This window comes from Pinus tabuliformis, chromosome Q, assembly GCF_031772625.1.
Source record: "Pinus tabuliformis cultivar Carrire ecotype Pingquan chromosome Q, CPIR1, whole genome shotgun sequence".
NCBI classification, from domain to species: Eukaryota; Viridiplantae; Streptophyta; class Pinopsida; order Pinales; family Pinaceae; genus Pinus; species Pinus tabuliformis.
The window spans coordinates 49,604,056-49,626,620 of record NC_142296.1 but is presented as its reverse complement, the minus strand read 5'-3'; the positions used below and the strand labels follow the sequence as shown (position 1 = coordinate 49,626,620).

General features: G+C 35.9%; 1 pseudogene; it reads left to right on the top strand.

The window, feature by feature from the left end:
- The first annotated feature begins 6,243 nt into the window (after window positions 1–6,243).
- LOC149218247 (nuclear envelope-associated protein 2 pseudogene) lies at window positions 6,244–22,553 on the top strand (annotated as a pseudogene).
- Window positions 22,554–22,565: the final 12 nt, after the last annotated feature.

Sequence of the window (22,565 nt, the reverse complement as noted above, 5' to 3'; positions counted from 1 at the left end):
TTGAGCTTGGGAAATATTAGATATTCGACCTCTTCCCCGACCAGTTTGTTCAGCAGGTAAAGATGGCCCTAGGCTACCTATACTCGAGGAGGCTTGTCTTGTAGATGACCTAAGGAAATAACCAGAGGAGGACAACAATGATGAGTCCAACGATTGACTTAGTGAGGGGACAAGTGGGGGAACAAACAAGGTGAACGAAGGGATGGGATGGGCTAAGGTTTTTTCCTACTTAGATGGGATTCAGGCACAACTTCTTTAGACAAAGAAAGACAACCCACATCCATAGCCAAACAGGATAAAGAGTTTGCTAAAGAGGAGTTGGAGGAGGAATAGAAAAGGTAACCATATCCACGACCTTTGATGAAGGTGTTCCAACAATCCTAGGTTGATGAAAAGGTTGTTGTCCCGCTACCAGACCTCCATATTTCACCATTGGATCTGAAGCAGTTGTAGTTGCCATAGGACCTGAGGAAGGGGATGCTTGATTTTTCCCCATTGAAGCTGACCCCACCTCCTTATATTGGTCACCTTGATGAACATAGCACATGTTTTTCCTTCCTTTGTACGAGAGAGGACAATCTTCCAACACGTGACCCACGTTATGACAACAATGACATCCAAAAGGGACAGCCTCATAGTCTAGTTATTGTTTGTGAATTATTCCTTTGTAGCTAAAATTTATATCTAGTTACAACCCATTGTAAGCATCCAAATTCACCAAAATTCTTACGATGGCCATCCTCCCCGTGAATTCAAAAGAATGTTCTACATCCACAAATGTACCTAGGCAATTCCCAATCCTTAGACTAGAATTATGGAGGCAGCCCCGACTGCCAAAGCCAAAGAGGGACATTACCCATATTTTCTCTCTTGGTGTCAAACAATGGAGACCATTCTTCAGAAGGACAGATGATGAATCAACACTTCAGGGTTTGGACAAGAGCTTACATCTTTCCTTCGTCGTCTCGAACTTTATTAAGAACCATCCACAAGTTAGGGTTCTAAATTTTGGGGAATCCACTAGTTCATTTTTCCATTCTTTTTCATACCATTCCCTAAGGAAATCGATAGAGAAAAAACAACCCCTAACACATCTGACTACCACTTTTTCTAAAGTATCCATTACTTCTCCATCTTAACATCCTCCCCAAACCGATATTTGCTTCATTAGATTTCAGGCACATACACTTTCTTTTCTTACCCTTCTTACCACTTGAAGGAGGGTTTGCGTTCACAACAACCCCACCTAGGTTTTCAACTTGAGATGAATGTCCAAAAGGTTGACCAGCGTCGAGCCCTTACTTTGTTTCAGTAGTGGTTATTAAGTTTTGAAGGAAACCCTCACTGCCAACCAAACCCCATGGCACACATTGATTTTCCACCAAACCTTAGTCCAAAGAGAGACCTATTGTCATCGTTATTCCATTGGAAACCCCATCCCACAGAAACCTTATATCGTCAAATAATCATATAAAATGTTTGTAGTCATAATTCGAATAAGCCTCGGAAAACCCACCAGATAAATCTTCCACTTGAGATACCATTGGATTCGAAACTATGAGCCCTTCCCAAGCAGGAAACTCTAGATATGATGGCGTTGGACCTATAGGAATTGACAAAAAAACCCTAGCTTGTTCTAGAATGGAGTTTTGCGAAGGAGCATTAGAGACCCACGCAATGTCGGGTAACTGTCTATGAATATCTACATCAGCTTCCAGAAACAACTCTCCAACTGGCTCATTTGTTGAAGCTGCATGATGTTGAGCTGGCCTATTGGCCCAGAAAGTGACATTATTGTCTAGATTGGGAGAAAAATCAACCAACTCATCCATACCCTCAAAAATATCCTCCCCCTCCAACCTCTGACCACTAACAGTGACTGAAGGATTCCCATTTTCAAAGGAATTACACTATGCTTCCTCGCTACCATCCTTGCATAGAGAAATTGTCCTCAACCTCGAAACCCTAGCCGCCACATTTAATTTATAAAATTTTATATTTATCACATCAAAATTATATTAAATTAAATAATTAATTACATAATCTATAAAATTTTATATGTTGAAATCTAAACTTAGTATTGAAATATGAACTTACATCATTATCATGATAACATTTCATTTTAACCACCACACCAACTCAATAAACTACGTATTCTACACTTAACATTTCATACTCGTGTGATACGTGGTCGATTCTGACCGCTACACTATAACCCCTAGATGCCTTCTATTCCCCTTCTACAGACAAAAGTAACTCAAGAAAATTTGAACCTCAAATATCTTGATATAAAATACTTCATTTTCATGATACTTATCAATTAATCTATCCTTAAAAACTTTCTACACTTACACATTTCTTATATAAAAATAAATTAATTATTCACAAAAATCACTAAGAGTTTTAATTATAGTTTCACGGAGAGTATATTATTCACAAATATCATTATAACTTTTTGGTCACCATTTACATCATACCTTCATTGAGTAGGAATATTGTTATGTTAGTTACTTTAGTAAGATAAAATTACAAAGATGGGATCCAATACCTTAGCCCATTAGTCGTTGGTTTAATGAAAATGAAAACACATGTTGACCATTACAATTTCTTTCTCTCTACTTGATAAAGAGTGGATCTTCCTTAGAATACATCATCATCTCTATTTTTATATTCAAAATTAAATTAAAATGAAAATATAATATCACATCCATCCCAAAAAATAATTTTTAAATATAAAATGCTAACCCCCGAATACAAGTGAAATGAAAACTTCCACCAACCGGTCACTCAAATATGGGTCATCATGTCCTCTTCCAATGATTTCTTATACATAGTACTGAAATTACTAACTTGTAAAGCAATTAACGGGGATCACTTCAAGTAACCGCATGTCTAGACACTTTGCAAGAAACAATGATAAACATGAGTGTTGCACCAATAAGTTTTTGGAATCATGGGCCATTTTGGATACGAATATCAATGAAATAGAATAATAATCAAGATAGAGATTTGTGGTGAAATAGGGTAATAATAAATGTGAGCATTGTGGTGAATTAGTAACTTTGTAATTTTCTATGTATAATGCAAGGTATTCAAAATTAAGTTAGAATTTATTATTGGTATATTTTAAAAGAATGGATATGATTATTTATAATGACAATAACTATTTACGAGGTATATATGAAATGATTCGAGTGATTTTTTTATATATAATATATAATAATAGGTATTCAAAATTAAATTAGAATTTATTATTGGTATATTTAAAAGAATGGATAGGATTATTTATATGTTATTATAATGATAATAATTACTTATGAGGTATATATCAAATGATTTGAGTGAGGTTTAGTCTCTATTAAGTCTTAAATTTAAATTTTATGAGCAGGGGTTGAGGATGGAAGTCACTTTCGGGGGAATTAAACTATCGTAAGGGGCATCCAAGTTTGATCGAGTTTCGCAAAATTCTTGTGATAACATCCTACTTGTGGGTAGATTATCTTTAATCCAATAGATGGGTTAGCCCTGACCTAGGCTCCCTCTCTCTCCCTCTATCTATGTATTTTTTCCAAGAAAAATTTTGAGAAAAAAAATTGGAACTTCCCTATGTTTCATGGATGGTACCCAATGCAAAGTCATCAATGTTGAGTATGATGCTTATCTCTGTAATAACAATGAGTTAGACACACAATAAGGGTAGTGAACATGGGGTCCCCTTTTGCATGAAACTCAAAACACTCAACCATTCAAGCTAGTTCATATAATTACATATTAATAAATAAAATTATTTATGAATAGATCAAGAAAATAAGACAATGTTAATTTTAATAAATAGTTAGGGATAGTGTTTTCAACCAGGGTTTCTTCTATATAATCGTTAATGACTTGTTCTGTGGGAGGGGGATCGACTCCCTCCTTTAGTCAGATTATCTTAGGAGTTCATGGGAATGCTAGATCAATTGACAATCCCTCTCAAATTCCTCATCATTCGTGTCCTTTTCAAAGTTCGGTTGGAGGTAATGGAGATTTTGGACACTCAGAGAACCACTGCTTGGAGCATTTTGGAAAAATAAAATTCAGGGATGTTGCCTACCAAAAGTAGTGCAAGATCCAAAGTATATGTTAATATTAATAAATAGTTAGGCATAGGGTTTTTTTGTATAGTCGTCCATGGCTTGTTCCACAACAGGGGGCTCGACCCCCTCCTTTAGTTATATTGTCTCGAGAGTTCGCAGGAATACTAGATTGGTCGACAATCCCTCCTAGACTCCTCATTAATCACACCCTTTTCAAATATCAACTAAAGGTAATGGAGATTCTAGTCTCTAAGGGAAACTACTGATTGAAGCATTTTGGCAAAATAAAATTCAAGGGCATTGTCTGCCAAAAATAGTGCAAGATCCAAACTATGAGGTCAATTCTAACTAGATTGGAGAATATGTCCAATATATGCAGGATCATGCTTTCATCTGCAAGTTATTCATATTATGGCCCTCTGAAAATGCGTTGATAGGTTAAATCCAAAATAAATGGAACCTTAAGGGGAAAATAGATATGGAGCTAGGAGCAAAATTGTTTTTCACAATAATTTTTCCCATCTTGGAAGATGGAATGAAGGTTTCTGAAGGAGGGCCTTACTTTATAATTTTGGTATCTTCATTCAATTTTGGTAAGAGCAGTACACTCCTAAGAAGGGAGAGAACCTTGTTTCCCTGGTATGGGTTCAACTCTTTTATCTTCTAAAGGAATATTGGGAGGAATAAATCCTTGAAGGCATTAACAATGTCATTGGTAGCTTTGTCAAGTTTCCTGAGGCAGCTAAAAGAGGGAGATATGCATCATATGCAAGGATCTATGTCTATATGAATATTTTATAGCCTCTTATAGCTTCAATAGACATTTATTATCAAGATGATATTTGGAAACAAACATTAGATTATGAAAATGTCACATTTAAATGTAGGGATTGTCATGAATATGGGAATATTTGTAGAGATTGTTCTATGATTACAAAAGGTTTACCAACATATCAATGAAACCATAAAGAGAATGAAGGTTATAGAAATTCCCCCAAAGGATAAGGAATTTGATACCTCATGGAGCCACACATTCTAGTTAGAATCCCAAATCTAGAAACATGTTTGTGTCTCTCTCTTCTCCGAACAAGACCCTAGAGCAAGAAGTTAATCAGTTGGTCTGCCAGTCAGCTACTAGAAGGATTCCTAAGTCTTTTCTACCCCCAACAACACTTGAGAAAAATAATCCATAAGGTAATTTGCAAAATTCTCTGTGAAAGGAGCCAACTAGCGCAATAATGGAAGAGGATGAGACTGAAGACCTACTAGAAGATCTACAACCCATGCTAGACCATCAAACATATAATGTTAATTCTAGCTTGATTTTTTAAAATCCCTGTTTAGGAGTTCATACACAATCTTTCAAATACCCACCCAATATGGTTAAGGAGGACAAAAAAAAGGGGCGCCAGAGAATTAAAGACTTGGTCCAAGAAGATGGAGAAAAATTAATCAACTCAAGGAAAGTCATACTAATATAGGAGACATTTCTTCCTTCTCAACCAGAAAAAACTGTAAATTTTTCATCCAGAATCTTCAAAGAATAAGTATGTTCTTAGTTTTAATTATTATTACTATCAAGCTATGATAGTTTGTTTTTTATTAGTAGATTTACTAGTATCTTTGGTTGATAGGCCAAAATTTATAGTCCTTTTTATGATAAACGAAAATTTGTGGAATTTGACAAGCCAAGTTACATGTACTTTTTCTCTAATTAATGAAAGACTCTTCTAATTCAAAAAACAAAAGTTATAACTATTCATTATAATAGTTATAATTATCCGAAGAATAAAAAGGAGTGCACTAAAAGGAGTGAAGAGCAGTTATTGATCTAATCTTCTTCCTTTTTAATTTCAATGATATGGGTGTGCTTCAAAATGATCTAAATCCATTGGGCAAAGTTCTATGGTCAAATTTCTCATTAATTAGGTGGATTTATAACTTTCAACAAAATGCATATCAAATTGGGGAAAATTTTCCACTAAAAAATGATTGGGTTTCTTCACTTTTTAACTCGCTCAAAATTAAAAAAAAAACATGGAAATGTTTCATCAATAAAATAGGAAAAATTTAATAATAATAATAATAATAATCTAATTTGAAGGGGACATAGAGATAAGAGGAAGGACGGGGAACAAAGATTAGGGTTTTTGCAACTCTCCGATCAATGGTGAATTCTAGTGATTCGGAGAAGGAATTTGTTGAAGGGATGACAACTCAAGCCTCGGTTTCGTATAATTCCATGTTGAAATATGAATATGTTCTTTTAATTGCCCAAGAAGCTCTCGCTCTTAATGTTCCTTTGAAAGAGGATGCCTTTAGCGCTGTTTTTTTTTTTTTGACAACTCAAGCCTCAGTGTCGTATAATGCCATGCTGAAATATGGATATGTTCTTTCAATTGTCCAAGAAGCTCTCGCTCTTAATGTTCCCTTGAAAGATGATGCCTCCAACGTTGATTTTTTTTTTTTAAATGGATTGCCTAACTGATTTAATGGGTTTTGGACGTGATTGACTGATCTGCACAATTGGATTTCTGATATGTGGAAACCCCTCTTAACTAATGATCTGAATATTTACCCCTTGGCTCTGGGTTATTTTGTTGTGGTTTTTGATAATGTTGAGGATAAGTAGTATACTTGTGAATCTGGGCCCTGGTTTTGGGGCAGTGTTGGCCTTTTCATGCAGCTTTGGTCTCCCACCTTTGATCTAGTCACAACGTGAATCTCCACGGCTCCTATTTGGGTAAGGTTCATGAACCTTCCCCTGCATCGTTGGAAACTCCCAACGTTATCTTCCATTGGTAATGCATTAGGAAAGTTTATTGTCGTAGCCCACAATTTGTAAATTTTTATAAAACCACTTACACTCAAATATGTGTTGAGATGGATTTCAATAATGGTTTTCTTGCTAATATTAATATGACAACTCCATGCTATGTGTGGGTTCAAAAGTTGTATTATGAAAATGTTTCATTTCAATGTCGTCCATGTTATGAAACAGGGCATGCAATAAAAAAAATATCCAAAGTGTTATAAAAAAACAGAGTCTAGAAAAATAACTGGAGGCCCAAATGGTGGGAAGGATCTTAGAGCAAACACTACATGGTATATAAAGAAGAATAGACTCAGAGTAAGAAAGAAGCAAAGGAAAAACAAGAAGAATCTATTGACAAAGAAGATTCATTGAAGGAAACAATACCAGTTAGGAAGATGTACATGAGGATCCTTCAGATTCAACAACAATGAGAGTGAAACATACCTTAATGAAAGTTGGACCCGCCTCTAAATCCTTAAGGAAAACAACTGGAAAAGCAACTTCTTCGACAAATCAGGTAAATAACGAAGAATCGAAAGACAACAATGCTCACTCATCGAAGTGTGATAAATCAGTTACAATAGAATATGTAGGTTGGATACAAGTGGGGAAGAAGGGCAAAAATATTTCATTAAGGAAAACCAGAAGCTAGTCAAAATTAAATCAAAAGTAGTAAAAAATGGAATGTAAATGTATCTAGATCTTAGTAGTCTTTTGGAAAAGTTTTAGCTAGAACGAGACTGGAATTTTTGTATCATGGGGCGATCACTTGAGGGATTGAATTAAGCCTCTATGCTCAATCTCAAACCCCCGAATATTGGTGATTTTGAATAAATGTAATGGTTCTGGGCCATATCCGAACTTTCTTTTTTAATAAAACTTTCATACTCGTTTCTTTGATTTGTTTTTTCTAATTTTAAGGTAATGGTCAAGCCATACACCAAATTGATGTATGAGAACCCTTTGTTTGTGGGACAAAGGACCCACCTAACCGTAGTGATTTGACTGCTAAATTCTATGAAGGCAGACATGCTCTATCTCCCTTTGGATTTGAACTTGTAACCTCTTAGGAGGAAACACATACTCATAACCATTAGGCCCACTAAAGATGTACATGGGGTGGTAGGTGCAAGAGTGGGATCATCATGGACCTTAGAGGGATAATCAAAGTTTATTATGCTTGGGTACTTGGTATCACTTCCAAAAATATAGCACAAGCATATGTTCTATTGCAAGGGCTGAAAATAGCAAAATACATTGACATGCAATAAATTAGAGTTATAGAATACTCCAAGAATATTATCAACCATATGGTATATGATTCAAAGTTGAGAGACAATCCTCTAGCTTATTTTTCTATAACATCCCCAAGTTAAAAATCTATGTAATAAAGTTAATAAAGGAAAAATAAGACCAAGGTCCTTGGACATGTATTCCAAGTTGAATGTTGGGAAAAAACATAGTGATGGGGGATCACTTGTGATTAATTAATGATTATGGAAATTGACAAAGGCAATGGAAAAGGCTTTGGAAAGGCATGAGATATTTATTGTCATTTTATTTAAGAAAATAATGGAAATTAGGAGAAAAGGAAGGTGAAAGATCACATGTTGCATGTGAGGAGGAAAATGAAGAAAAATAATGGAAAATGAAGAAAATAGAGGCCTTAATGATAAAAAGGCTTTTGAGGATCAGTTCATAGTTTTTTGTCAGTTTTAGCTTGGAGCTCTCTCTCTCTCTCTCTCTCTCTATTACACACTTAGAGTTTTCTTGGAGCACTCTTGAAGCATTGTGGCATACTTTAGATTTGGAACAAGAAGGAAAAGGAAGAGCAGGAAAGCCCAAGGGAAGATCGGGATCAACAACTATAATGGGTTTTTCTTGTAGGTACCAAGTTGCATGTATGATTTCCTTTCTAGTTTTGACATGCATGGCACATGCATGTGGTCATTTGCTTTTGATCTGTCATTGGCATGGAGGATTGCCTAGATTGACAATGGTTTTGCCTAGCCTTTCCATTTTCTAGATAGCCATGGTGTTGTGAGTTTTACCTTTTGTTTCTAGTTGGTGCTCATGTTCCTTATGGATATGGGTTGAGTTATTAGTTCCTGAAGCTTTGGTTGGACAAATGCTCTGGAAGCCTTGTAACAACTTGGGTTGAGTTACTAGTCCTGAAAGCCTTGGTTGGACAAACACTCTAGAGCCCTTGGTGGGTTGAGTTACTAGTCCTAGAAGCCTTGGTTGGATAAACGCTTTGCAGCCCGACAACAGTTGTGGGTTGAGTTACTAGTCTTGGAAGTCGGGTTGGAATAAACGCTCTGGAGCCCTGGACAACTTAGATAAAGACCGATCTAGTGATGGTTAGTGATGTCCGACCGTGAGGTGGAATCACTGGTTAAGTGTTTAGGTGGTTTGGCCTCTAGAAGCCTTGGTTTGGTTTCTTGGTTTATTCCATGAGATCCCACATTCATGCTTGGCATATGGCATGGGGATGATTAGCTTAAAGAAAGATTTGATTCAGTTCAATATATGGTTGGGTGGTACGTGGAAGTCCTTGACTTGGTTGGATTTTCATATCTTAAAAAGAACTATTTTCCTCTTGTGTTCTATGTGTAAATGTACATGTTATTATGTGGCTATGATGATTGTTCTATTATTATTCTTTATCTGGTTATATGTTGGTCACAAGCATGGTTAATGATAGATTGAGTTATGGATCTTGTCATGTTTTGGTTAGTAGATGAAATGTTAATGAATGTATGACCTAATAGATGATAATGCAACTATTATGAGAGGGCATCATACCTTATTGACGATTCTCAGATAAGTATGACACCCCTATGATCAGATATGTAATTATGACATGTAGATTACATGTTCATGATTTTTTTTTATGAAATGTCTGTCATTGATAGGCCTAGTTAGGTCAAGTTCTTGTCTAAGTTTTGTGTGAAAGGCTTTGTCTTAGTGTCATTGATTGTTATGGAAAGTTTTATGAAGTTCTGGGTAGTGGTTTGGAGACTATCTAGAAAAGTGGCTTAAATATCGCAGTCACTGGCATAGAACTGGGTGAAAGAGTCTGCAGTTGCATGGAGGCCTTTTTGTGGGAGCGACTGGATGGTTACAATCACATGGAGGGGTTGTCATGGGAGCGACTAAGGGTTTAGTTTAGTTAAAAAATAAGATAACTCATGGGTTGGGCATCTGGAGTGGTTGGTTAGCCCCTCAGGATCCTGTAGCTCCCAAGGAAGGTCAATTTGGTTTTGGTTATTCGATTCCACTTCCTTAACTATACTTGGGAAGTTGAATTGTATCGTAGTAAGTATGGGAGGAGAGTGGTTACAGAGTGGTATCAAAGCATGGTTCAACACTTGGACTGGATGGGCGGAATGTGTTGTCATGCATACATGTCGGTTGCATATGTGTTCATTATGTCTGTGGTCTATGTGTTTGCTATGTATGCATGTCATTAGTCATTGTTGGAGTTGTGTTGTCATATAAAAGTTGATGATGTTGTTGTTGAAGTGTGTTGTCATGAATACATGTCAGTTGTATATGTATTGTCTATGCATGCATGTTGTCTATATGTTTGTCATACATGCACTATACCTATTTTGTGTTATAGTTGTGACATCATGCATGGTAACTGGGATATGATTGATATTAATTAATGTGATTATATATATATATATATATATATATATATATATATATATATATATATATATATAACCAAGTTTATCTTGTAGACGAGATATCCTCCCCTGAAATACACTGAGGTATGTAGTTCAGGGGAGGATATCTCGTCTACAAGATCAACCTGGTTATATATATACCCATTTTTCTAGTCATCTTTAATCTTCTACCTGCAATGATATCATGTCAGATAAACCAAACATAAATATATTAACATACCTCAGTGTAGTTCAGGGGAGGATATCTCGTCTACAAGATCAACCTGGTTATAGATATATATATATATATATATATATATATATATATATATATATATATATATATATATATATATATATATCTATATATATATATATATATAATCACATTAATAAATATCAATCATATCCCAGTTACCATGCATGATGTCACAACTATAACACAAAATAGGTACAATGCATGTATGACAAACATATAGACAACATGCATGCATAGACAATACATATACAACTGACATGTATTCATGACAACACACTTCAACAACAATGTCATCAACTTTTATATGACAACACAACTCCAACAATGAATAATGACATAAAAAACACATAGACCACAGACATAATGAACACATATGCAACCGACATGTATGCATGACAACACATTCCGCCCATCCAGTCCAAGTGTTGAACCATGCTCTAATATCACTCTGTAACCACTCTCCTCCCATACTTACCCAAGCTAACCGATCCACCGTAGTAAATATGTCACGAAGAGTTCCTACGATACAATTCAACTTCCCAAGTATAGTTAAGGAAGTGGAATCGAATAACCAAAACCAACCAGGTTGATCTTGTAGACAAGATATCCTCCCCTGAACAACACTGAGGTATGTTAATATATTTATGTTTGGTTTATCTGACATGATATCATTGCAGGTAGAAGATTAAATATGACTAGAAAAATGGTATATATATATAACCAGGTTGATCTCATAGACGAGATATCCTCCCCTGAACTACACTGAGGTATGTTAATGCATTTATGTTTGGTTTATCTGACATGATATCGTTGCAGGTAGAAGATTAAAGATGACTAGAAAAATGGTAGACTACAATTCTCGAGACTCTCCCTATAGATCAGATGAGCAACATGGTGATGGGTTTGAGAAGCTTGAAGGTTGAAATAAGAAGTTGTAAAGCAGATAATGACCAAATCATTTAGTCATAAGAGAGACTTGTCACAGTGCAGGAGAAACAAGCACAGGTCAATGCAATCATCCTTCAAAGCTTGTTAGACTTGCAGAGATAGGGACCACTTAAGATCAGTCATGGATAGGAGGACAGGACTAATGGAGCATATGGTAGTAGGTATCATGGTGGGCACATGTTAGATAGAGATGACAGGGTCAGAGAGGGAAGATTCATGGATACACCCAATAGACGAGTTAGTGGTATGGGCTTTACTCGAGTTCTAGTTCATACATGTCTCATGGTCATCATCACTATCATCCCTACAGGAGGAGTGTTAGGGGATATTTTTCGGATGAGTTCAAGAAAGAAAAGCCACCTACATTTGATGGAGAAATGAAGAAGTCACAAGATGCAGAAGCATGGTTGCTTGGGATAAATAAGTTCTTCAGATTGCATGAGTAATCAGAGAACATGAAGGCCATAACAGCTACATTCAGTCTTAGAGTTAAAGCGAACATTTGGTGGGAAGATGTAAATAATGTCAGGGGCATTTAGGAAGAGGATTTGACTTGGAGTGAGTTCAAGAGACTTTTCAGGAAGAAGTATTTATTAGAGAGATACTATGATGATAGGGAAAAATAATTCTATGAGCTGAAGATGGGATCCATGACTGATGAGGAGTACACTAGCAGATTCTTAGAGTTATTGAGGTATGTGCCTTATCTTAAGGAGGAGAAAGTGAAGATTCAGAGATTCATCAATGGGTTGTTGGTAGCATTCAAAGATAGGATTGAGTTTGATGAGCCTAGATCGTTGGAGAAAGCCATCAGAAAGGTAAATCATTGTTATGATCAATCGAAGCGCAGATCTGAGACTAAGCAGGATTGGAAGGGTAATGAGAAGAATAAAGGAAAATGGAATAAGAAGCAAATAAGACCTCGGGACATAGGTAACAAAGAGAATGCAACATCGCCTAAGAAGTTCAATGCATCTAACAAAGGACATGGGTTTCAGTCTGAGGAGCAGCACAAGGGTGATGGAAGGAATCCTTTACAATGTTGAACTTGTGGCAAGGATCATCATAGGAGATATTGTCCACAAAATTAGGGTGGAAAACCACATATTTACAGTGCTCAAGAGGCAGATATAGTGGGGGATGTTGGACAAAGTATTCCACGAATTTATGCAGCGTTGGATAATAGGTAGGCAGATCACCAAACATCCATTATCGAGATGGATGGTAAGCTTTGTGATCAAGTTTTTTCTATTTTGATTGACCTTGGATCTAATTATAATTATGTTAATCCTGACGTGGTGGATAAGTGTGGTTTGAATAAAGAAGTGCATGTAGTGTCTTGGTTAGTGTAGCTAGCTACAGGTACTAAGAAAAGAGTTCATCACTGGGTAAGAGCTTGTGCATTTGAGTTGAATGGTATGCCTACATCAACGCATTTGAATGTGCTTCCATTGGGATCATACAATATGTTTTTGGGTATGGACTGGTTGTATATTCATAGGACCAAGGTGGATTTTTATGAGTGTTAGCACTCTGTAATTTTCTGAGGTTGCAGAAGAAAATCGCAAAGGTAACCACAAACCTACTTTGGAAGCTGGGATCTAGCCCTGCCAGCTTCAGAGAGGGCTCTCTCTATAAGATTTAACTTTGTTGTATTGAATATTAGGCTAGTTATGAAGTTTAAGGTTTGATTTGTATTTGAATGGTTGGTTGATAACTAGATTACCATTGGGCTATGGAGTCTGTTACATAAAGTACGGATCGACTTTAGTGTCTACAGATAGATCTCACAGGGTAGGGTAGCCAAATTGAATGGATTCTTTTAGTTTATGAGATGGGGAAGGAAGAAAGAATTAAGGCTCACTTTAGATATAGAGCATTGTTACTTGAATTCTATATTTAAAGATCAGAAGAAAACATTGAAATTATTCGTAGCCGTGAGCAGTGTGTAGATTTAAACAAATTCTGTCATTTACTTATCTATTGAATAATTCAGATTAAGAAACAAATATGTGCGATAAACAGAGAAATATAAACACTCAAGACAATAGAGGCACTTCACCAACAACTTGACACAAGAATCCTGTGAAAGAGCTTTCTGTATTACTGGTAAATCCACTGATGCTTTAGCAATATACAATAATGTTCTTTTGTTAAAAAACCAACCACTATTAATTCAAATGATGAAGTATTTATAACTTGTTTACAAAAATATCTTGATTTAAAATATCAAGATTTAGTACAAATATCTAAAAGAAATATCTTGAAACATAATTCAAGATTTTATTACAAAAAGGTATGAAAATAGATAAATTGTCTAAAAAGTATCAGTCACTTGTGTTTTGGTGTTGTTTCTGGGCGTTTTGGTAGTGACTGGGCCTTTAATCGAGCAATGTTGTTTGAGTTTTTGGCATGTGTGTCTTGTTGTCCCACTATTCCAGTGTGTTCTGTTTGATGACTGTAGCTGTTGAATGAGCAATGGTATTTATCTTGTTTTCCTCTGTCCATTTGCTAGTTTCCGATTAAAATGTGTTGAATGTGTCCTTGCTGTCTTATTTTCCTTTACTGTTGTTGTTGTTGTTGTTTTTTTCTTTGTTTGTTTGTTTGTTTTGTTTTTGTTTTTGTTTTTTTTTTAAATCAAGGTAGGGGGAAAACAAGTTTTCGGGAAAGGGGTGGGTAGTATGTGGTATTAGTTGGGGGGGGGGGGGGGGGGGGGTTAGGTAGTATGTGGTACCAGTGGGGTGCGGGGGACGGGGGTCCGAAATCATGAGGAGGGGACACGTAGCTTTGAGTTCGGATCCCCTCCTTTTGGGTGGAGGGAAGGGGGGTCTGAAACCATGAGGAGGGGACACGTAACTTTGAGTTCGGATCCCCCCCCTTTGGGGTGGGGGGGAGGAGGGTCTAAAATCATGAGGAGGGGACATGTAGCTTTAAGTTCAGACCCCCCTTGAATAATTTGAAATGGAGCTTAGGCGGGTCCGAAATTTTCCTCTGCCGTTGATTTGGGTAGGTTTGCTTCGGGCTATTGAAAGGTAAGGATTTTACTTTAAACACGTGGCCCTTTTTTCTTATCAAAATCACAATAGGATTAGACCTTTGTCGTATCGCAATCGTAATACAAACATAGGGTGTTAATGCTGATTTACCCCGTTTTACAACAAAGGTAGACCTGAAAACCTTAACACTGTGACATATAAAATATCGCATCCGTAGGGCTAATTGAAATCGCATAAGGGAAAAGGGTTCTCAACTATATTCCATAGCATTTTGCCGATGGACTGGATGCGATACTTCATTTACGAACACTTTATAATATATCGCATTCGTCCAGGATTTCCACATTGCAATCACAATCGCAATCGGGGGTAGGGCCTTGCAGGGGGAAAGGATTTTCAAGTGGTGCGATTGTCGGTGGCTGGGACTCATAGCCGAGGGCCGGGATGTGGGACTTAATCGCAATCGGCCCGCGGGACTATTTTTGGGATGTAACCCAATGCGGGATTATAAAGCGGGAGGGTTATTGCGAGATAGGGCTACGGGATTAATCACAATCGACAAAGGGAATGGGGCATTCCTTTATATATAATGCATGTGACATTCTCTGATCATGAGCTGCGGGATTATGCGGGCCTAGTTATCACAATCAGTGGAAGGGTGAGCGACATGCTTTATATTTCATGTAATACGTGCGTATTGTGGTAATGCAGGCTTTAAAAGGGATTTCGATATAGTTTGATGGGTGCAGATAGAGTTTTGAATAAATGGGTTATGCGGCTAGAGTTAATACAATTGGACCTTCAGCTAAGTTCCAAGGTATAACAATGGAATGGCGGATAGAAGGAATATACAAGGGATTTTTGGGATTAAGGCTAGAGTTAGGAGAAAACAAGGAAAATTGGCCAGAGTTGGGTTTTAGAACAAATGAAGGGATAATGAAATAAAAATACGAGGGAAAGGTTATGTGGGTCCCGGATAGAGTTAAAACCATATGGCATATTCATAATGGGGGAGATCATTTTTTACAAAGGATAGATGCAAACATGATTTAAACCGCAGCGGATACTTTTGAAGTCAAAACTTTGTTCTGACCTATCTTTCAATCCAAGAATGGGATTTGAGCGCAGGACGTATCGTTGGAAAGCTGCTCTTGAGCACTTTCTGATGAAAACACCTGCATTTTGATCTGATCCAAACATTGTTATGCAAAAGTCTCCTTAAATCTCGATACTTGGTGTCTCTTTGGAAATAATTTGCAAGATAAAATATTATTTACAACATCTCAAACATAATAATGATCATCTATAATCAAGCAATCCTATAAAAATTATAGGACCCTAACAGTGGCTCCAACTAGGGATGGAACTTCTTGGTGAAGTGTCAAGAACACCGTAGACTAGTAGCCTGATCCATTGGGCTGATACCAAATCTGCATTTTGTTCTTGTCATAAAAACTCTGCGGCTGAAACTCTTAAACTGAAACCAAAACCATTCTGCAAACTGAAATCTGAAATGGGGGGTATGTTGAGTTTAAAAATTGTCTTCCATTTTAATCCATATTTCCATCATTTCATGTCCATTTAATCTTCATCTCATGACTATATAGCCCTAAAACCGTACATCAAGCAATCACATTCACAAACATATGGGTTAGAATCCTTATTTTCCAAAGTTATTTATTTTATGCATTATAAGTTAATTAATGATTAAAAACTAGGAAATTAACATAGTTTCATATACCTATATATGTGTTATGAGTTTTGTGACATGTGTAGGCTTATTTGGAGGTTCTAGAAGGGTCTTACTTGTCCTCCCAAGCACAAATTCGAATTTCAACTCAAGAGATGGACCATATGCCAAGGAGAAAGATCATGGAGATCTTTATGATAACATTTATATCTAACATTTAGGGATAAGATGAGACAAATATGGATCTATTAGATATTTAAGGGCTCTGCATTTATTGAGCAGATAATCGTAACTCGTGTATAAATAAGAGGTGCATCCTTCAAAGGAAGCCAACAATTATCAATTATTCATTAGCATTAGATTTATGATTGTTCATTAAGCATGAATAATATCATTTTCTCCAAAATTATGAGTTATGAGTGTTGTTTGATTCTTAAGGTGTGATAGTTGTTCATGTGTTCTCATTGAGGAATGGAAGGATCCCCATCAACCACAATTTGCACGCAATTGAAACATAGTTTGATTTTTGTTATTTCCTTTATGCAAGTATGATTTTACTTTCTGCAAATATGATTTACTTTCCTAGATTTGATTTGATTGTCATTAATCTGCTTGCTTACTAGTTATCCTAGTTTTCTTGCTTGACAACTAAATCACTAGTTGTTATTTACTGCTTTCTCACTAGTTTTTACTTACTGCTTTCTAGATTATCATAGATTTGCTTCTTATAGTTGTTCATAGATTAATTTATAAGTTTTTAGAAAGGTCATGGAATTCATTCATTTCACCCTTAGAATCTAATTCAGTTTTCTTACATGTGATTTCTTTTGTAGTTTTCTTTAGTTATAGTTGTAATATGCATTTCCATTCTAAACAAACTTTATACAACAGTTTCATCCGAGGTTCCATATATTTTGGTTTGCTTCTAAGTTTATGAAACCCCTGGGTTGACAAATTAAATGACAGGGATTTAGCATACAATTAAATCACCCTACATTTTGTCGTCGTTGCCGGGGAAGCAACCTTAGATGTAACTAAGTTAGGAGGATTGTTTAGGAAGCATTTTCATTTAGGGCTAGCTACATTTAGGCATTTTCATTTAAGTTTATTTGCATTTGCATATAGAAAACATAAAAATAAAATAAAACTTCCACAAATAAAAAACCCCCATTCACTAAAAAATAAAAATAAAAATAAAAACACAATAAAAATCCAAATGCAAAAACAAGATTTGAAGAGCTTTGTGCTATGACAATTGAAGAAGATCAAAAATCTAAAGATCACATTCAAATTTGGTCTCAACTAGTCATTAGGCTACAATTTTTAGCAACAAATCTTCATAAACATGTCCAAGAATTCACTAGGGTTTATTTTTCAAACTTGGATATGAGTTTACTTGTTACGCAGATGGATGCATTGGAAATTCTCTTATACTTAAGAGAATGTTCATTTTTTAATAGAATAGGACTAACAAATAAAAACAAGTTTTTGTGATTTCTAGGATAAATTTGCAATTTTGCAGTAAGAGCCACCCATTTACTAACCCTTGGCAGGAAAATTTGTTATAAAACAAACGATTGTGAACAAGGAGAAAAAACAAAGATTAAAGAGCGATAATTTCGAGTATGAAATTGATTCTTCTCATTTATTTTCTAAATCTAAAAAAAAAAAAGGAACTGATTAATAAAAATCTTGAGTATGCTCTCTTCCTGCGCTTTGTGTGAACTTGAGGATGTTATGGAACCAACTTACAAAAAGATAGAAAAGATAGATCAATGCCTTAAAATTCAGCCTCTTTGTGGGGAAACCTCTTTTACATTACACAAATGAACAATTCTTGGATGATACAAATGACAAGACCTCCTTTCTATATATAGGAGTCTAAGGGGTCATAATATAATCAAAGCTGACATAACAATAATAATGTAAGGGCACAATAATAGCAATAGTGGGCTTCTATGGGGCACAATAGTAACAATATGGGGACTACATGGGTACAACAATATAATAAGGGGGTTGTACTAATAACATAAGGGGTTACACTAGTAGTATAGGGGCCTAACATGCCCCTCTCCTTCAAAAAGTGTTGTCCTCAACGCTTGAGTAGTTCTTGATGCTTCTGTAGAATACTCTTGTCCTCCCATGTGGAATCTTCAGCGGGTAAGTTCTTCCACTTGATGAGATACTTTGAAATTGATTGATTTCGTAGTTATCGAGTTCTTGTTTCTGTGACTGCTCCAGGTTCCAATATGATGTTTCCTTCCTCTTCAAGTTCTGGCAATATTGTTTCAATTGGGATCTTCTGCAACTTTTGAATGAGTGGCCATACTTCTTTGTCCTTCTTCCATTCATCCCTTGCTTCCTTTATCCAATCTAGTTGGATAATAGAAATAGCACAAAACAATGCCTCCACATCCTCATCCTTTCTTGAGAGTGCATCTGCAACAAAATTTTGCTTCCCTTTTCTATAGATGATGTCAAAGCGATAACCCAACATATTTGTGACCCATTTTTTCTGTTCTTCTATAGATAATATTTGTTCTAAAAAGTATTTAAGACTATCATGATCCATTTTTACCTTGAAGTGTCTTCCCATTGGGTAAGGTCGCCATTTCTAAAGTGTGTGTAGTATTGCCAACATTTCCTTCTCATAAATAGCTTGCTTGAGATGTAGCCATAAAAATACCCAATCACCTACATCAAACATTTTTCATTATGATTTTGATCTACCTGTTGTTTCATTTGATTATGCACCAAAGTGGCATTATCCTTTAAAAGTTGGAGAAATTGTTGTTGATGCTTGATGTGATCTTTCACTGCTTGAACCTTTTTCTTCTTGATATGTACTTCTATCTTTAGAGTTTGAGGAGTGGTAATTTCTTCCAATGCTTTACAAGATATGGTCAGATTCATTTCTTGATGCTCGATGTGATCTTTCACTTCTTGAACATTTTTCTTCTTGATATGTCCTTCTATCTTGATAATTTGAGGAGTGGTAATTCCAGCCAATGCATTACAAGATATGGTCGGATTCATTTCTTCTTTCTCGATGTGATCTTTCACTTCTTGCTCCTTTTCTTCTTCCTCTTCACAATTTATGTAGAATAATTTATTCTCAGCACACTTATGACCTTTAATGTATTTGCTATCACAACTGTAACAAATCCCTTTTGCTATTTTTTCTTCCAATTGTTGTGGTGTAAACCTTATAGGTTGTGGAAGGCTAGGGGCAATAACACTTCCATATTTAGAGTTGTGAGTGGTATGCTTCCTAGTTGCCATAATTTTGCTTTCCATTTTTCTTGCTAACCTGAATGCCTTCTCTAATGAATCAGGTTCCCAAAGGCGAACATCATGTTGGATATTATCCTTTAAAGTCCCTATGAACACAACAATCCTATGTTCCTTTGGAATATTTTTTACCCTTATGTTCAATTTTTGGAACTCCTCAATGTGCTCCATTATTGAACCCTTTTGTTTGAGACTTATCAATTGGCTAAAAAAAGTGTTGCTTTTTGTATCCTCGTAATGTGTTGTCAATTCTTCCGTAAAAATTGCCCAAGTGATAATTTGTTTACGAGAGCAAAGCCATTGATACCATACAAACTGATTTGGTTCCAAATATAAAGTTTCAATACGTACCTTTTGTGTGTTTTTCACATTATTGAGATCGAAAAATTGCTCCATCTGTAATATCCATGTTGCGAGATCCTTGCCATCAAACTTCCTCATATCGATTTTTGGAATATGGTGGGTCTTCGATCCAACATTAGAGTCTATGAAATCATGATTAACATTTCTTTTGTTCTCATCATGAGTTTCCTTTACTACCCTTTCACCATTAGTAAGTATTTCTTGTAGAAAATTTGTCCAATCTGTCTTCAAATCTGCCATGCCTGTCTTCAAATCTGTCTTCAAATCTATCTTCAAATCATACATCTTAGCTTCTACATCTTTCGTTAAACCATCCATCTTAGATTCTGTTACTTTTTGTGCGAGTGACATTTGTTGCACTTAGTCTCGTAATTTTGATATATCATGTTGCATTTCTTCCTCTTCTTCATAAGTCATTCTAGAGCTTTCAGGTTGCTTACTAGGTGTTTGCATTTTCTTTCCTCGGGGCATCAGTTACCGATAATAATGCTCTACTATGCCCTTTGAATTCCTTCAAAATAATTTTTCAAACCAAGCTTGAGCAAAAATTTAGAAAAATCTACACACCTTTTTTCACTTTGTAGGAGCTCGATATTGCTTCTGACGTATCTCTGTAATTTCAGATCATCCAGTTCTAAAATTGCAATCTACAGTAGCCCTATGTTTCCTCTTTCCAATGCCACCGGTCTGATCGAATTTAGATTCTCCAAGGCAGATTTATGCACTCCCAAGATGACCTGATTATAGACCTTTTCAGAAGAGCGAACTTGTAGGAAGTTCCACGTGTCATTGTTTCGACCTTAGGATCTGAAAAATATACATAGGAAACTACAGTCCATCCTCTTTCTGTAACTTCTTATGAAATTTCAATCTAATGCTCAAAACAAAAGTTATGACTATTTTCCCCAGGTCACCTGTTTGGAATGTAATTTGGGAGTCTGCAAAAATGCCAACTTCCTCAGATCATATCTCTGCAAATATAGCGCGAAAAGCTCTGAAATTCGGACCCATGGTTCAGAACGATTTTGGCCCAAATGGGTTTTTTTTTTTGGGTGTCTGAAACGTCGCAGAAAAAAAGCTATAGTGCAAATGCCACGATGCCCTGTTTGGAGCAGTGAAACCCTAGAATTCAAAGCTCTGATACCAAATGTTATGGAACCAGCTTACAAAAAGATAGAAAAGATAGATCAATGCCTTAAAATTCAGCCTCTTCGAGGGGCAACCTCCTTTACATTACACAAATGAACAATTTTTGGATGATACAAATGACAAGACCTCCTTTCTATATATAGGAGTCTAAGGGGTCATAATATAATCAAAACCGACATAACAATAATAATGTAAGGGAAAAATAATAACAATAGTGGGCTTCTATGGGGCACAATAGTAACAATATGGGGACTACATGGGTACAAAAATATAATAAGGGGGTAACAATATGGGGACTACATGGGTACAACAATATAATAAGGGGGTAACAATATGGGGACTACATGGGTACAACAATATAATAAGGGGGTTGTATTACTAACAATAAGGAGTTACACTAGTAGTATAGGGGCCTAACAGAGGATCAGAAAAAGAAAAAATTTGTTAGTAAAATAAATAACTAAAATCGAATTTAATTTTCTTTTGATTTAAAACAAAAATGAAACATTTTTTTTTGGGAACATATATATATATATATATAAGACAAGAACAAATAATTTTTCTTATTTTAAATAAATTGCTTCTGTACATAAACTAAACAATAAAATAAAAAAAACACACACACACCAAATAAAACAAAAGGCAAAAGCAAATAGCATGGAAACTAAGCTTCACCGATTGCAAAAGAACTTGGAGGAAGGGGATTCTCAACTGCAATCTTCAGCTTCAATTGCCGAGCAGTACTTGAAGGAGTTGGTAGATGTAAGATCAAGGCTGACAGAAACTTAAGCATTGGCAGAAGCAATTGCAACATCTGCTCAATCAACGGAATCACAATGTTTTTCTTTACTGAAAGAGCTAGATAATAAGAATAAGCTACTAGAAGAGCAAGAAAGTCGAGTTATAACACTGGGCCGACAACTTGAAGAGCTACAACATGATCTTAGTTCAAGAGAGGTTTCTCAGAGACCATTGAAAGAAGAAATAATAAGAATAGAGCAAGAAAAAAGCTTTGCAGTTACTAAAGCCGGTACCCATAAGGAATGTGAACTTCAAAAAGTTTTGAATGAAGTTTCTACCAGGAAGATGAAGAGATTGCAAGGCTGAAAGAATATATCAAAATGATGTCTACATAATGGAAACTTAAAACTCAAGATCTTGAAGCACAGTTAGAGAAGCAACGACAGGTTGATCAAGAGCTTAAGAAGAGGGTTCTCAAACTGGAATTTTGTCTACAAGAAACTCATTCACAAACTTAGAAACTATAGAGGTTTGGAGAAAATATAGGCTAAGGTTTTCTTTTA